Genomic DNA, 18,901 nt, shown 5'->3' with positions numbered 1-18,901 from the left:
CCAGTCGAGCGTTTGTGTAGTTGTGTTTTTGCCATGGGATAGTTATCTATTTCCTGGGTAGTTTTGGTTGTAGCTTGACCCTTTGGGATGGAGTTTTCCTTCTAGTGCCTTCTGTAAAGCTGGATTTGTGGATAGGTACTTTTTGAATTTGTTTTTGTCATGGACTATTTTCTTTTCTCCATCAATGGTTATTGATAATTTTGCTGGGTAAAGTAGTCTGGCCTGGCATCTGTGGTCTCTTAGGGTTTGCAGGATCTCTGTCCAGGCCCTTCTGGCTTTTATGGTCTCTGCTGAGAAGTCGGGTGTAATTCTGATAGGTTTACCATTAAATGTTATTTGGCCCTTTTCCCTTACAGCTTTTAATATTTTTTCTTTGTTCTGCATGTTTTGTGTTTTGATTATTATGTCGTGGGCAGTTTTTCTTTTCTGGTCAATTCTATTTGGTGTTCTGTAGGCCTCTTGTATGTTTATAGGCATTTCTTTCTTTAGATTGGGGGAATTTTCTTCTATGATTTGTTGAGAATAGTTTCTGGGTCCCTGGAGTACTGATGTCTCTCGTCTTTCTTCATGCTATTATCCTCAGATTTCTTCTTTTCATGGTGTCCTTAATTTCTTGGATGTTTTGTGTCAGGAGTTTTCCAGATTTGGCATTTTCTTTAATGGTTGATTCAATATCTGTGATTGTATCTTCTAGCCCTGAGATTCGTTCTTCCATCTCTTGGATTCTGTTAGAAAAGCTCACCTCTGTGTTGCTCGCCTTCTTCTCTGAGGTCTCCCGTTCTCGTTTTTCTTCTGTCTGTGTGTTTATCATTGAATCCATTTTCATTTTCAGATCGTGAACTGATTTTTTTATTTCTTTCATCTAATTTTTTGTATATTCCTGAGTTTCTTCCATTGCCTCTTTATAGGTCTTCAGAGCTTGAACCGTTCTAGTTATTTCTTTCATCTGGTTGTTTGCATTTTCCTGCAATTTTTCCAGTTCCACTCTATGTGCTTCTTTTATGTCTCTCACCTGTTTGTCTGTGTCTTCCTGTATTTGATTACGAATTTTATTTGTTTCCTCCATTATCATCCTCATTACTAAGGATTTGAGGTCATTTTCTTGTATTTCCATTGTATTTGAGTTCTCTGGGTTGTTTTCTTAGGGATAGCTGGAAACTGGAGATGCCACGTTGTTTTGGGGTTTTTTGCGTATGCTTTTTCGCTGTCCTTTATACATCTTGCCATTTTTGTTTTTGTTGGGTAGCTTCCAGAGTTGGATGGAGGGTGTCTGACGATAGATTCACTTATTTTCTCACGATTTCCCTAGGCTGGGAGCTCAAAGCTTCATTGGTGTGGATGTTAGGAGGTTAGCCCTGTTGTTCTGGTCTCTCACAGCCAGTGATCTTCAGCCCCCCTGTGCTGTGGAACCTGCAATTGTTCTGGGTCTCTGAATGAGCGTTGGGTCAGGCCAAGGTATCCACAGCCTTCTGTGTTTTCTGCCAAGTCCAGCCAGGAACACTGGGCCTGAACCACGGGCTGAACTCAGCTAGATTCTCAGGGGCTGAACCGTCTGCCGAGCTCAGCTAGGGATTCTGGGCCCAAAATGCACACAGGGTCCAGCCAGAATTTTTGGGCTGGGACTACGCACCAAGCTCCACTAGGGCCTTTTGGCCCAAAGTGTGTGCTGTGGTCAGTTATTGACTCAGGGCCCAAACTGACCACCAATCTCAGCCTGGAATTCTGGATTCAAACTGCACACTGTGTCCAACCAGAGTCTTAGAGCTGGTGGAACCGAGAGCTCTGTCCAGCCTGCGCCACAGCAGGAGAACTGCGGCTGCTCTGAGTTAGCGCTAGTGGTGGAACAAGTGCTCCGCCCAGACTGTGTCACTGCACGGGAGCTGCCGCTGAGCTGAGGTGGTGCCTAGGATGGACCTGAGCATGTCACCAAGCCTGCACCACAGCAGGAGAACTGCGGCTGCTCTGAGTTAGCGCCAGTGGTGGAACAAGTGATTAAGCACACTTTGAGGACACCTATAGTATTGGAAAATTTGGAGGCTGCTGATGCTGTGAACTTTGTCTTTTGGTGGTGTCATGGTAAAGTAATTTGGTCTCTGGGACACAAAATAGGTTAGACAGTTAAGGAGAAAGAGCCAGGCCTTTTTTTTTATTATTAATTTATTCTTGTTACATCTCAATGGTTATCCCATCCCTTGTATCCTCCCATTCTTCCCTCCCTCCCATTTTCCCCTTATTCTTCTCCCCTATGACTGTTCCTGAGGGGGATTACCTCCCCCTGTATATGCTTATAGGGTATCAAGTCTCTTCTTGGTAACCTGCTGTCCTTCCTCTGAGTGCCACCAGATCTTCCTCTCCAGGGGACATGGTCAAATGGGAGGCACTAGAGTACATGAGAAAGTCATATCCCACGCTCCACTCAACTGTGGAGACTCTTCTGACCATTGGCTAGATCTGGGTAGGGGTTTAAAGTTTACCATCTGTATTGTCCTTGGCTGGTGCCTTAGTTTGAGCAGGACCCCTGGGCCCAAATCTGCCTATCATAATATTCTACTTGTAGGTTTCTAGGACCCTCTGGATCCATCTACTTTGCTATTCTCCCATGCTTTTCTCATCTGAGAAGTTTCTGTAAGGCAGGAGACACTGTCAAGGGAACAAAGCGATAGCCTACAGACTGGGAAAAGATCTTCACCAACCCTACATCTGACAAAGGTCTAATATCCAAAATATATAAAGAACTCAAGAAATTAAACACTACGAAACTAAATAACCCAATTGAGAAATGGGGCTTGGAACTAAACAGAGAATTCTCAACAGAGGAATATCAAATGGCTGAGAAACACTTAAAGAAATGCTCAACCTCCTTAGTCATCAGGGAAATGCAAATCAAAACAACTCTTAGATTCCATCTTACACCCATCAGAATGGCTAAGATCAAAAATTTAAGTGATACCACATGCTGGCGAGGATGTGGGGAGAGAGGAACACTTCTTCATTGCTGGTGGGAATGCAAACTAGTACAGCCACTGTGGAAATCTATCTGGTGCTATCTCAGAAAAATGGGAATAGGGCTTCCTCAAGACCCAGCTATTCCACTCCTTGGAATACACCCAGAAGATTCTCCAGCACACAACAAGAAAATTTGCTCAACCATGTTCATAGCAGCCCTATTAATATTGGCCAGAACATGGAAACAGCCTAAGTGTCCATCAGTAGAAGAATGGATAAAAAAAACTGTGGTACATATACACTATGGAATACTACTCAGCTATTAAAAACAAGGAATTCCTGAAATTTGTGGATAAATGGATTGAGCTCGAAGTGATCATAATGAGTGAGTTAACCCAGAAGCAGGAAGAATCAAGTGGTATTTACTCACTTATATCTGCATACTAGCCCAAGGGGATGTCCCATGAAAGCCTTCACTTACCAGGAAACTGGGACAGTGAGGAGGACATCCTAAGAGCCAGGCCTTTTAAATTCAGGTCCAGGAAAGCAAGAAGCCACATGGCAGAACGTGAGGGAGAGGGTCTCAGAGAATGAGTGAAAGGACCCAGAGTGTCACTGAAAGCGTGTCCATGCTTCGGCCAGTGTTCAAAAGAGCAAGAGGTAGAAGAGAAGAAAAAGGAAGGTTGTCACTTTTCTGAGTGATTTGGAAAGCGTGAAGGCTCTGCCTGAGGCTTTGTATAAGATAAAACCAAGACAGATTCCCAGATCTTCATGGTGAACATGAGACACATCAATTTTCCAGTTTCATTTCATCTCCTAAACGATTTTAAGGTCCCAATTCTTTAAGGAAGAATGTTAAAGATATCTCCTCCTAGTCAAAAAAATAAGATATTATTTAAATCAGCAATCAGCATTGTTATGGCATTGTTGTGTCATTGAACAGACTTCTTCACACTTCTCCTGATGTTCTGGTGACATTCCCTGCAATGAAAGAAAATCTCAGGTTCTTTTTTTTAACCATCTTTCTCTTCCTGGTTTCCTTAATCCAGGAGCAGTTGTCAAGTCTTTCTCTGCAACTTCTGGCAGTGACCACTCAAGAGCGCAGGCAGAGTCCTCCTGTGAGCTTGTCTGATGACTCCTGGAGCAGTTGCTGCCTTCCCAGGGCATTGTCCCATCAGAGGCCAGTGTTATCCACTGTGTTGGCAGTCCTGTACTTGCTCACTTGGTACACCTGCCAGATTTCTCCAGTAAAGTAAAGCTAATATTTTACCTTTTAAAACTAGTGTCTTGTAGAGAGATACTTGAAACTATGAAATTTGGCAAGTCTTTCTTAAAAGAATATTTACTGGGATGATTAGAAATTGGTGATTTTTTAGTTCTGTTATTCTTCCTACAATGGTTATTAGTTGATTTTCTTTTGTGAAAAAAAAAAGCCTTCCTTTATGTCCTATTTGAAATCTTAATTATTTGTTATCCTTTACTATCATTTATTTTTATTGTTAAAGATTGTCCTTGATATAGACATATCTACGTCCTGTTTACCCAACTCCCCCCATGATCCTTGTCTTCATAACAAGGTTTTTGGGCTCACAGACAAGCACCAGGAAAGCCAGGAATGCTAAACACATTTTTCTTCAAGGGAAGAAGATGTACAACTTTCCACCAAAAAAAGTTGGGTATGGATATATTCAATATTCTAGTGGCCTGTGCCCTCTGCAGGGCCAGGCCTTGCCTGATTCCTTCAGACTATTCTGTTTGTCTATCCCAGACTTCTCACCTCTAGACCTTTATCCTGAGCATTGTTTTTAATTCAAAAGAATCCATCTTTGTGGAAGAGGCTGTGTGTACCTTCTAAAGACTTTTAATGCATCTTACATTTTGCTGTGCACAGGAGATTGAGATAATTATCATCAGGACACCTTTTCCTCAAAATGGTGCTGAGCTTAAATATGGCTCAAGTAGACTGCCCAGTGTCAGAATGCAGAAGCTGAACCAACCTGGCCTACTGAGTCCAGGCTGAACCGGATTTCCCTCTTGCTTCACACAGATTATTATTCTGCCAATCCTGGTGTTTGCAAAGACTCCCACATTTCATGTCTCTGTTTTTAATAACCTAAGTCCAGTTCTCCCTGCCCATTGGTGTAGGACCATCCACTGGAGCATGGAAAACCCAGCAGTAATCACATACTCAAAAGTGAGTAATTTTTCCCTCCTGCAGCAACTTTACACTGCCCATAGCTCCTCAGTAAGGAAGGTCCCTGGAAATGTCTACCCATTTATGTTGGAATTTTTGCTGGATGGGTCTTGTGCAGGTCTTTTGTTGGTAACCACAGCTAATCTGGAGTCATGAGTGCAGTAGCCATGTCCTACCTAGATGACAGCAGTTCATAGCACTCTTTCCCATGATGCCTACATTGTCCCATGCTTGGGAAGGTGTCAATTTTAATGTTCAAATGCTTAATTTAGATAACTGCTTGTGGTGGTGGTGGGGAACTGCTGCATTTAACTGAAATGAGCAATTTAAAAAGGCAAAAAAATGCTGGTCATTGTGACTTTAACTTTTCAGTTACTTATGAACTACATTTTATTCACATATATTTATCTTTTCTTGTGAATCATTTGTGCATACCCTGGGAATGTTGGTCAAGATTATTGACTCTTTGTTTATTGGGAGGTTACAACCAACTAGAAATTATACCAATAACATTTAACATATTTGAATCCTTTACAAAACCCCAACATACTGTTATTTTTATTTTGTAGATGAGGAGAGAAGGCTTGGAAATATTGCTAATGGATTAGCAAGTAAGGAAAGCCAATACTAAAATTCAAATTTATGTGATTACAAAATTTTTATCCTTCACCTATAATTTGGCATGGTAGAAAAACATTTTAATTTTTAAAATAGTCCTGGGAGAGCTTATATAATCTTGGATCCTTTTAATGTTGAAATCACGAGCACAGTTGTTACCATTTTGTCTTAGATCTGGACATTGTTTCTAGCACATTTTGAGTTGCATCATCATATTTATGACATGGTACGAGCCTACATTTGTGCTTTATGGTGTATTTGGGGCTCTGAAAAATAAAATGTAGAGGAGGTGAATGTTTATGCTAAGGCTTGCAGCAGAGACTAAATGTAATCCAGGAGACATGTATAAGATTTATACATTAGTTCCCTTTCTCAGTCTTCTTTTCCAAAGTTTTAGTTAACCTTGATCAATTATGATCTGAAAATACAAATATAAAACTCCATAAATAATTCATATGGTTTAATTTCATTATAATTGTCTAATTCATTATTAGACATTGATCTCATTTTAGAAACTTTTCTTTCTCAACTTCATGTGTTCTCTCTCTCTCTCTCTCTCTCTCTCTCTCTCTCTCTCTCTCTCTCTCTCTCTCTCTCTCTCTCTCTCCCTCTCCTCTCTCAACTCCTCATCTCCCATCCGTTCACACTCCTGTCTCTCATCTCCTCTCTCTCTCTTAAAAAAAACCAGAGTTCACATGCCTGTATGTACATGGACATAAGTGGAGGATCTGTCTAAGGGTAACATCCCTAAAATAAATGGACTCTTCCACCCCAAGAAGCCACCAGCTGCCACCAGCTTCTCAAGAAATTAAACACCACCTAACCAAATAACCCAATTTAAAAATGGGGTATAGAACTAAACAGAGAGTTCTCGATAGAGGAATATCAAATAGATCGAATAGCTGAGAAACACTTTAAGAAATGCTCAACATTACTAGTCATCAGGGAACTGCAAATCAAAATGACCTTGAGATTCCATCTTACACCTATCTGCATGGTGAAGATCAATAACTCGAATTACAACACATGCTGGTAAGGATGTGGCAAAAAGGGAACACTCCTCCACTGCTGGTGGGAGTGCAAACATGTTCAACCACTCTGGAAAGGAATATGACACTTTCTCAGAAAATTGGGAATAGCTCTACCCCAAGACTCAGCTATATCACTCCTGTGCATATATCCAAAAGATACCCCACCATGCAACAAAGACATTTGCTCAACTATGTTAAAAAATCTCAAACTCTTACAGCTTGGCATTTGGTGGTAACCTGGGTCTGAGACATGGAACACAGACACCAGCTGCCATAGGACCATGGACCCAGGCAGGTCCACTGGCAGTAGCCTTGGCCCAGATATACTCATGGCCTCAGCTTGGAGTGTAGGCCACTCTGATCACCCTTTCCCCTCTCAGCAGCATGGACCTCAGGTACATGTATTGTCTCCAATGGCAGCTCAGACCAGGAATATCTACTGGATATTTGGTGGTAACTCTGACCACAAATATTGAAAGAGTCTGCAGCTGAAGCAGAACCATGGAACCAGACATAGCCCTTGGCCTCAGGCTGGGATAGGACCTCACCATGGCCTTCTCACATCTGCCTGCTCCACTCTACTGGTTGAGTCTCCAGTTCCACCTCTACCCACACTAAAAACTACCTGGCTTCCTTTCTTGTGCTTGTACTTCATCTTTCCCATCTCTCCATAACACACTTGTTCTGTGTAGTGAAGCATATGGAAGGTGTTTGTGTGTCTTTCTTCTGACCACCCTGGGCTGCTACAACTGGTGCACTAATTGCTACTTTTTCTAATTCTTCCATCCATTTTTTACTTGGTATTAGAATAGCACCTACTTACCCAAGAGGAGACTTGATACCCTATGAGCATATACAGGGGGAGGTAATCCCCCTCAGGAACAGTCATAGGGGAGGGGAATAATGGGAAAATGGGGGGGGGGAGGAATGGGAGGACACAAGGGATGGGATAAACATTGAGACGTAACAAGAATAAATTAATAAAAAAAAGAATAGCACCTACTATGTATTCTATACTGAAAGTGTAAAATTCATCATGAAGCTTCCTAGCTTCCTTCCTGAGTGCCAACTCTAACTAAATAGAAAGTCATTGAATAGTACAGGCTTGAAGTCTGGGTAATTTTAGTGTGTTTTTTATTTATTTATAAGATTTTTTTAATAATTAGATTCAAGAGAGGGGATGGGTCTGGCGTGAGATTTGTAGGGAAAACCATGTTCAGAGTACATTGCATACAAAAATAATTTTGAATTTACAAACATTTTCAAAAATAGGTAAATGACAGAAGCCACTCAGTTTTCAAACAATAGTTCATGTGTCCGACTGTTGGCCTATGGAATGTGTGTGTCTCTGGATTGTTATAATGTAGCCCAACAAAAAATCATAGCTCAATAAGAATATGAGATATTTTTGGGGGATTTTTATAACTATATTCTGTGGCTCTTGAACATTAACTTTCAAATGACAACATGTTGTAATGTCCTCCAAAGAGAATATATGATGCTCTTGCTTTTGTTACACATGCAAGGGTCAAGACCGAAGCTTCCAGAATTTTGTCTTCCACCTGCAGACAGTTGAGCTGGCACCATCAAATTTTCATGTGCTGCTGGTGACTTAGTCAATGAAGTGCACAGATTATCATTGATAGTTTGTTCTGTTTTTGCAGACAGTGGGTGTTTAGTGGTATTCTGAAAACAAGCAACCATTCATTTCTGTACATTAACAGCACTCACCCCTCAGCCATGCCTCACACACACCACCCACGCACAGGCTATTCTTTCCCTTCAGCTGTCACTTTGCATGGCATCAGCAACTGAGATGTTGAAGTCCTCGGCCCTTGTTTTCTAATTTCTTGCAAGTTTTCACAGTAAAGGTAAATAGTTTCTTATCTACTGTCATTTTTAAAAAATTCTACAGCATCATATAGGTGGACAGAACTCAAAACAGAGAGAAAAAGCTGACAGTGGAGGTGCACACCTTTTATCCCTGCACTGAGAAACAGGAGCATGAGGATCTCTGAGTTCAAGTCCTGTGTGGTCTCCACAGCCAGATGCAGGACAGCCAGGGAGTCACTGAGAAACCGTGTCTGACTCGGAGACTAAACAGCAGACAATGCAATCACAACACTAAACTCATACCTAAAGCTGGGTCTTTGCATAGACATGAAGAAAACTAATGCATAGAGAAGAATATCACTGAAAATTGGTGGAGGATTATGGGAAAATTGTGGGTAAAAATTACCAAAATACATGTGTGAAGTTGTTAAAAATAAAATCTAAAAGGGTTGAGAGTTCATGCTGACTTTAAAAACATCATTTTCACTTCAGAAGGACAACGGCCAAGCCAAGGACACTGCAGCAACACTATCAAGTTACTTCCAGTGTCATGAACAAAATTTGAAATGAAACGTGCACGAGAGTTGACAATGAAAGCTGATTTGCAAGATGAACTTTGAGGGGATTAACTGCTCATTTCACCAACTTCTCAACACCATGCTCCAAACTGTGAGTGTTGCAGGTGAAGATGTAATCATGGTCTCCTCAATGTAAGGCAACTATTGTACTCATTTCAGCTCCAGGTGAAGATGTAATTATGGTCTCCTCAATGTAAGGCAGCTATTGTACTCATTTCAGCACAGCTCAGTGCAGCTTTGTGAACAGTGATGTAGCCTTGCTTTATGGATGACGTGAGAATTTGAAAACAGATGTCAAGACTTCCAGGAACATTGTCAGTATTCTGGTACAAACAAAGTCCATGTCTAAATATAGGTATGGGACATGAAATGGAATGCACAGAACTACAATCCTGCATTCAAAATAAAAATATTTTTGACCCTGTTGCTTAAAGACATTTACAGGGTCTAAAAGGTCCTTCTTAGAGACAAATGTTCACACTTTAAAATCACACTGCATTTGTGCCATAATTTTTTAAAAATAATTACTTTTGTGAACAATGAGTTTCAATAATTGTGTATATAAGAATAGAGAGATGGCTCAGAAGTTTTATCAGTATACATTGCTCTTGCAGAGGAGCCAAGTTGAATTCTGAGCACCAATGATCATCACCACTTGTAACATCAATTCTTCTGGTTTCCGTGGGAACCTGTTCTCATATGCACATGCCCAAGCACATGTCCTCATGAGTGCATACCTCAAACAGACACATGCACATTAAAAAGTTAAAAGTTTTTATCTACATGTTTTCTAGATATGTCAAGAAGACTATATGCATGAAATATCCACAATAGGGCTGCTAGACAAGACCTAAACAGTGACAACAACAGGTGATGTTCCAAAGTGGATGGAGAAATAGGAAGATGACCCATTGACAGATGAAGAGCAGCAAGCAATTTTAAGCTGCTGAGAGAGGGGAAAATCAGCCTTTTCCAAGTATGAACCCCCATAATGGTCATCCAATTCCAAGGAGCCAGACCTGGAAGGAATAAGATCTTGGGCAATAATAAACCGACTATGTAGGTGGGATTAATAGTTTATTCTCTTGTATGTCTGTGCAAGAGAATGATTGTTAATGAATAAGAGGCCATGAATATATGGGGATGGAGATATGTGGGAGGAATTAGAGGGGCTGTGGGCAATGGTGTAATTATCTTTTAATTGTTATTTCAATTTCAAGCATTAAACATACTAATGTTAAAATTCAATCCAAAATGTCTGAGCAATACCTTAGGATTTCACTGAGATCAGAGCTATGTCTTCAGGACAGGGAGTGAAACATTCGTTTCCCAAACACACTGTTGAATATCCACACATATCCACGTAGCACTCTCTTATTTTTATGATAAAAGCATAACAAAATAAATGTTATTACTTAAATGTGTTCAATTTATTTGTTACACATCACAAACATGGAACTTGCTTCATGGTTTTAAAAGATTCACTCCAAATGGGCACTCATATAATTAAGATTAGTTTATTCTGTAAGGGCTATGTGTGTTATCTGTGTGTTCACATATTGCTTCATTTATACACAGTTCCTTTTCAGGGACAATTATCAACTTTCATTAAAGATTCAATAAGTAATGTGAAGCCCAAAACAGTTATCCCTTCAATGTGGCCCAGAAATGACAGGTTACATACCCATGTGTACAGGAATGTTAATGTAGAACATGGCAAGCGATCACATCCAAGATCTACTAGGTCTGTGTGATTCAACTGGAAAATAAACACACCTTTAATCCAGGAGACAGAGTCAAAGAGATCTGAGCTCAAGGCCAGACTCGGATAGAGCACTTCTCGGAAAAAGAAAAGTGTAGTTGCAGGTATGGTGGTACATGCCTTTGATCCCAAACAAAGATAAAATTAGTTTGTAGAAGGAAGCACCCATTCATAGAAGTGATGTCTAATTGAGAGTACAAAAGGTGACAAATCAGAGAAGATTTGACAGAATAGGATACGTCCAACTGTCAGGAGAAGACATAGAAAAAGAAAACTACTTAAGAGGCAGTATATAGAGAGAGGATTCATTTTACCAGAACAGTAACAGAGAAATGTGTTGCAGAGAGAGAACTCAGGTAAAGATGGAACAAGCCAGAAAATAGGAAAAAGCCAGAAGATTAGAGCAGATTGCTGAATTAGTTTGATGCCAAGAAGAGAAACTTTGAGCCAAGAGAGAATCCAGATAATATAAGTCAGCCAGGAGAAGAGTTTGAGCCAGAAGAGGTGAGTTGAACCAGCCAACCCAGAGCTCAGAAAAGACAAGTAAGTGTAAACTTATTAACCACTAAGTCTCAGAGGCTAAAAACATTCTAGGCCTAGGTGAGATTGAGTCTAGAGGCATCCAGGACTAGGCCTAGGTTGGCAGAAGGAGGCAGTAACCTTCCCAGACAACAATTGAACCAGGAGAATAAAAGTTATTTTATACCAATGGGATAGATGGATTATTTTGATTCAACTAATATCAGGACTTTAGATCACAACTACGATTTCAAAAGGAGCTTCAATTGGTCCCAAAATATGAAAAGATGAAATTCAAAACTATCTGAAATACATGAGACACTGATGGGAAAACAGGATCCAAATACTTACTTGGGTTACCTGGATCATGTGTGTGTGCGTGCACACATACACACACACACACACACAGAGAGAGAGAGAGAGAGAGAGAGAGAGAGAGAGAGAGAGGATGAGAGGAGAACACACACACACAGAGAGAGAGAGAGAGAGAGAGAGAGAGAGAGAGAGAGAGAGAGAGAGAAGAAAAACCCAAAGAAACTAAAAGACATCTCACCAGAATGCAAGAGGGTGTAGGAGTTCAAAGAGGACACACTTTTGTCTCAGTGCAGTCACTGTGCACTTCCTGGGGTCTTAGACCTTCTCAACCACAGTCACCAAACAGTCTGTTTCCTTTGTCTTTATTCACGTGAATGTGGTAAGAGTGTCTTGTTCACACAAGCCATAGAACTTCCTTAGGTGATGTGACGCAGATCAGAAGTAGAGCTGCATAGGTTTAAATGCCCATGAGGTCACTGAGCACACACCTGTTTTATCCTTTTTCCCAGGGCTGGGTCTACTCTGCCCTCCTCCAACCTGAGAAGCCATCCTGGGAAGATGGCAACAGCGCTGATTCTCCTGACCTTTCTTCTGCTGCTGGGAGTTTATGTGGGTGAGTGAACATAATAGTTACAGAGGTGCCATCCCATCACACCTCTGCTGTCCTTCCCCCAGCATAATTTGGAATGGTCCTAGCAATGAACACAGAAGCTATGAACTTCAGGTCCCTACCACCCCAGACTGGGAAATCTGACACTGGTTAGATACTCACAAAGGTCTGAGGAAGGGTGGTGTTCTCAGAAAGCTTAGTAAGCACTGGATTCTCCCAGCTTTTCTTCATCATGTGGAGACTAGATCACCCTTAGAAACAGATGGTGCAGAGATAGAAAATATGCATCATTAACTTACTTGAGTCCAGGGAGGGAGCAGCTTTAATGACCAACATGCAATGAGCAAGGCCACCCATTCAGGAATATTATCACTAATTATTATTATCCACCCTCAGCCTTCTGAAGATAGAGGCCCAGATGACAAGATGCCTGCACTGCACACTCCACTACCTCTGCTGTCTAGTTGTAGTTGCCCTCTGCACATCTTTTTGCAGGTCTCCTGCTGGTTCTACCATTGCCTGCACTCACCTCCAAATTCCAGGCTTTGAATCCCACCAGGACTGCATCACCAGTGCTCCAGCTAACTATAAGTCACTCACTCATGCATAGGAAATAATCCAAGAATAGGAGAATGTTAGAAAAATCGAACTCCATAGGCTTAGGAGGAAAGTTGAGAAAATGACACTCACCGATGAAAAAATTCCAAAGGAGCTGCCCAAGATTCACTCAGCCTCTGTCATGATAAAGAGAAAGCTTACCTGCCCCCAACAATGTAAAGCAGAATGGGTGTCAAGTGCTACCCACCCCTTCTCAGAGCAGGATCTGGGGCTTAATATTCAGCAAATATTTTTCTATGTGCAAGAAATTCTGTCTGCAACAGCCTTGGGGACTGCAGATCCCACCCTCTATCATACCCTTCCCAATCTTCCCTCCTGACTCATCTGCTGCTACCAGACACTCCATATCTTTGGCTTTTCTTTCATAGGAGATCATTGGGGTCCATGAGGTCGAGCCTCAGTCCTGCCCCTACATGACATATGTTCCTTTCTGAATGATAATGGGGGAAAGAGTTACTGTGGAGGCTTCCTGGTGCAAGACAACTTTGTGCTCACAGCTGCTCACTGCAGGGGAAGCTGAGAAATTTCTAGCCCACATTTTCTCAGACCCCAGATGTTCCCCTGAGAGCTCACTAGAAGGTAGGGCTATGAAAATGGAAGTCTGTTACCAGTACATCTGATGTCGAAGGGTGAGAGGACAGAGCCATCAGCACACTTGAGCGGATCAATTGCACTGGCCACAGTAAAGCAGTAGGTGGGGTTGACAGTTCCCATTAAGAGACAATGCAAATGTTGGAATAGTGCCTAGAAGCAAGATGTAGCCTCCAGGAATCTCCTGTCCTTGAGTATCAGAGAACAGTAGGTTTGACTCTGAAGCCCTCCTGTGTCCTCAAGTCTCCTTAGCTAGAGCCCCATCCTGCCTACTCTGCCTAATCTGCATCCTCTCTGATTACACATCTCTCATGCCCACTCTGCTCTCTGCACAGCTCAATGACAGTCATGCTGGGGGCCCACAACATAAAGACGCAGGAGCAGACCAGCACATCATCCCTGTGGCAAAAGCCATGCCCCACCCAGAATATTATCTCAAAGATCAGTCCAATGACATCATGTTGTTAAAGGTGAGACCTGCAACTCTTCCCACCCTCATTCCTCAACTCACCCCTCACCTCCTACCCAACCCCTGCTCCCTGTGTTCTTCCTGGTGCAGTTCTTATCCTCCCCTCCTGCTCTGATCCTGCTTCTTCCCTCCCTTCCATCCTGGCTTTTGTGTGACTCAGGGCAGTAGGATCATAGCTGATCTGGTCTTCTCCCCATCAGCTGGAGAGAAGGGCCAAGAGGACTAAAGCTGTGAGACCCCTCAGGTTAGCCATGGCTAAGGACCATGTAAATCCAGGATATGTCTGTCCTGTGGCTGGCTGGGGGTGGGGTTGTCCCGCAGTCAAGGAAGAACTGCCTGTCTACAAGAGGCTGAACTGACCATTCAGGAGAGCCAGGATTGTGAAAGACACTTTGGCCACTATTCCAAGACCACACAGATATGTGCTGGAGACCCAAAGAAAATAAAGGCTCCTTTCAAGGGGAGATTCAAGCATTTAACAGACAAAACACAGGGAGAGAGGAACCTGAAAGAGTTCTGCCTGTGAGAATGGCCAGACCCTCAAGCCTCAGTTCAGAGTAGAGGCAGCTCTATAGTGGACTTGTTAGTCCCTTGCATGGGGGTAGCAGGACTGAAAGTGGAGAAACATCAGTCATCACAAAGTTGCATTAACTATCCCACAGCATCCCTGAGAACTTCAGGGAAAGCCTTGGACTGAGGTAGAACGAAAGGAAGGCTGGTACTGAGGGAAGTTGGAAAGCCTGTCCTGGCCCTGATCTGACAGCTTTACCAGGAAGAGGGAGAGACAGAGAACCCACACTCAGTTCTTCCTGTCTTTGCCCACAGGGTGACTCTGGGAGACCCCTCATGTGTGACAACAGGGCTCATGGAGTTCTATCATTTGGAAAGGAGTATGACACCCCTACAAGCATCTTCACTAAAATCTCCTCCTTTCTTCCATGGATAAGCAAAAACATGAAGCTCCCCTAGCAGGTGTTAAACCACCTGTGTTAAGCAGCTTTTCTGGCCTCAGACAAGAACCATGTGGAGTGGACAGCAAATGATAATAAACAATCTCCTGAGTGCATGTAACTGAGGTTCGTTATTGATTGAGCCACTTTATTCTTTGTACTCCTTGTTGGTCTAGGCAGTCATGTCCTGTCAGTTGTGGGCTTTCCTTTTTCCTCCTTCTCCAGCCCCTCCCCTTACAGGAACTTCAGGCTGCACATTCCCACACAGTTATCACCATACATGGTGGGCAGTAGGGGTTGTTTGTTTTTATTTTTGCTATAGGCTCATACTGTATAGCTCTGACTTGCTTGGAATTTGCTATGTAAACCAAACTGGACTTAAACCCACAGGGACATTCCCTTCTTTGCTTTACCTGTGCTGGAATTAAAGGTATGTGCCACAGCATCCTATCATAATCATATTTTAGTTCTTTCCCACAACACAGTCATCAGGAGCCTATAGCACTGCCAAAGGGTCATAGACTCAGTCACCCATATTCATACTTAGCTCTCTAGAAATGACTCTTACTGGGTGTAGGAAATTCTTACCATCTCTTAGTCACCTTCGTTAAGACCCAAACCTTTGGCAGAGAATCAGACAAGGCATTGGGTGAAGGTTGAACTATCTTTGGGAATTCAGAAGTCCTGGGCTCTGCTACCCAAAAAGTTTCCTCTTTGTGCCTCCCCTACCCCTTGCCAAGAAGGGCAGGCTTCTCTTATCACTGGAATCCTCTGCAATGTGAAAGGCTGAAACATCTCTTTGATGACCCCAGGACTCAGTTCCATTTCTCAGCCCAGCACAGAGCTCAGTCCACTTCTATACCCATTCTGGCCTGCTAGTGTGTTCCATCTGACTTCCTCCACACCCACCACCCGATGAACTGATTTAAGCCAGCCTTTCACTCCTTTACCTATAAGTTCCAAACACTGTGAACTCTTCTTTTCCTCATACTCCAGGTAGACTTGTGCTTCCAGTCACCTGATACTCACACCTCCCACCTAGGCTGGCTGAGCCCTGTTCCAACCCAAGTCTTCTATGGAGAATGAGGCTCTTCCATGCCCTCCATTCTCTCAACACTCCTGGATCAGTTTGTAATCGCTGCCTCCCCCTGCTGTCTATGTGAGGATATGGCAGTCAGATTCAAGAATGTTCCCTTGGGCCCTCCTTGTTACTTAGCTTCCAGAAGTCCTAGGTTCAATTTGGAGTACTCACATGGCCACTCACTATCATCTATAACAATAACCTATGAGATCTGATGTCTTCTGCTGCTGTGCAGACATGCATGTAAACAAAATACCTCTACACATAAAATGAATAAGTCAATATCATACAGGTTGTCCGTTCATTAACCTGTAAGTTTTCTTTAGATCTGAGTAAAATTATCATCTGGTTTTCATTATATATCAATATATTGTTGGACAACTAGTTTAATTATTTGCTATAGTGAGTAAAGCATCAATTCCTATGGGGGGGGGAACACCTCAGTAGTAGGTTCCCTGGATATATTTTCAAGGGATAAAATAGATGGGTCCACTTCAGTTCTATTTTTAATATCTTGACAAATCTCCAAATTGATTTCCACAATGGCTGTATTGATCTGTTCTCTCACCACAGATAAATAACTCTCTCTCTCTCTCTCTCTCTCTCTCTCTCTCTCTCTCTCTCTCTCTCTCTCTCTCTCTCTCTCTCTTCCTCCATCCTCTCTAACATTTGTTGTTGAACTTGGATAGTCAATCTGAGTTGGAGGAGGTGGTATCTCAAAGTGTATTAATTTGCATTTAACTAACAACTAGGGATAATGGATACTTTCTTTCTTTCTTTATACATTTCTTGCTTTTGAAAATGTCTGTTCCTTTCACTTGCCCATTTGTGGGTTCGCAGTTTTATTTCCTTGGAAAATAATTTCTGAAATTATTTTAACCCATGGATAATTGCTTGTAATAACAAATCTTGATTATCAACGGGACCAAGAGGCTAGTCACACTTGAGAGGTATTTTGTTGATTAGGTTATTTGAGGCGGTAGCTGGACCCAAAACCTGGGCCACATGCTCTAGTGGAAGCTCACACAAAAGGACATGGAAAAAGGATGTTTTTGTGTGTGCTCAATTTTATTAACCAATATATTTTATTAACAACTTAGTGACCGAGTATATGTCACTTATAACCCGACTAACCAAAACAATAGGAAATGAGGATTAATGGACACAATAACAAAATCATAAGGATATCAGTTCCGAGGAGTGATTCTCCTGGCACAATCAGCAGGATTTCTTCTGCTGGAACCTAGAGTAACCAGAACCCAGAACCTCAGCAGTACCAGAGCCCCGAAGCCTTCCCTTAAGTGGTTCTCTCTAGGAGCATTTCAAAGTGTAGTGATGAACAGCCAAAACTATCCCACATCTCCAAAAAGCCCTGCCTCCAGTTCTGGGCTCATTTATATATCTCCTCCCAGAGTCTGTTCACAGGATCTTTTCAGCTGGCAACAATCAAGCTCCTGCATGAGGTGGTTGGTCTTCTAGTGGATTAACCTCACCTGTTCTCTCACAAGACCATTCCAATCCCTCACTTGGGATCCTAAAAACCAGGTTTATCTCTTCTTCATCTTCCTCTTTCTATTTAATAAAATAAGCTATATACAACAAACTAAGAATTGCCCATTAAGTTAACATTTACAAGGACCAGTCCATGTATATTTAACAATTTTTAGGAAATTATTCCACTATCCTATGCTACTGAGTTTTTAAAAAAATTTTATTAATTTATTCTTGTTACATCTCAATGTATATCCCATCCCTTGTATTATCCCATTCTTCCCTCCCCCCCCATTTTCCCATTATTCCCCTCCCCTATGACTGTTCCTGAGGGGGTTTACCTCCCCCTGTATATGCTCATAGGGTATCAAGTCTCTTCTTGGCAACCTGCTGTCCTTCCTCTGAGTGCCACCAGGTCTCCCCCTCCAGGGGACATGGTCAAATGTGAGGCACCAGAGTACATGAGTTTTTAAACTAAACTTATTTTAATACTATGGCTATCTAGTCTTTAACCTCATCAGAGACCCCAGAAGAAAAAACTATCTAATATGAAGGAAGTACAGGCAAGCAACTTCCAGAAGTATTGACAGGACAGAGAGCTGACTGTCTGGACAGTGACAAATTCCTCTCCATTGTTGGGGCATTCAGTCTTCAGCCAGCTGGCCCAAGGCATCTGACAGACTGTTTCTGGACTGTCACAACTTTCGCTTCATTGTAGGTGCATCCCAGCTTCAGCCAGCCAGCTCAAAGCATCTCAGAAACTGCTTTGAAGCAGGAATCCTGAAGAACTAGCCCACCTGGTCTCTGCAAGGCTGGGCAGCCAATTTCTCAGTATCAGGCTTGATCATATCAGACTGTCATTCTCTCATCAGCAGTAGAGATAATCAAAGTTCCTCATTCCATTGGCTATCTGCCACTATCGTTTCTTGATGCCCACATAATTAGACTGGAGGCACTACCAGGAATGGATGTCTCTCTGTCATAAAAGACCTTTATTATTAAATGCAATTTTCTGTGGATCTCTGAAGGGTTTGAAGACCATCTATCTATCTATCTATCTATCTATCTATCTATCTATCTATCATCTACCTACTCCTTTGAAAACATATACAAAAATCTAAAGAAAGCTTATTCTATAATTAAGTAATTTAGTATCTAGTAAGATTTATAAGTGACAGACTACCAATTTCTATTTCCAATCATCCTGAACAAGTTATAACAGCTATTTTTCACCTTCTTAAATAAGTTGTACATGTATTATACATTAAATAAATGTCAGGCAAAATGATCTTATG

At 42.0% G+C, this 18,901-nt stretch overlaps 1 pseudogene; it reads left to right on the top strand.

The window, feature by feature from the left end:
* Positions 1 to 7,070: 7,070 nt before the first annotated feature.
* LOC127187188 (granzyme E-like) lies at positions 7,071 to 15,053 on the top strand (annotated as a pseudogene).
* Positions 15,054 to 18,901: the final 3,848 nt, after the last annotated feature.

This window comes from Acomys russatus, chromosome 3 (assembly GCF_903995435.1).
Source record: "Acomys russatus chromosome 3, mAcoRus1.1, whole genome shotgun sequence".
Classification (NCBI taxonomy): Eukaryota; Metazoa; Chordata; class Mammalia; order Rodentia; family Muridae; genus Acomys; species Acomys russatus.
The sequence above is the reverse complement of the archived record's forward strand: the minus strand, read 5'-3'. Positions and strand labels throughout refer to the sequence as shown.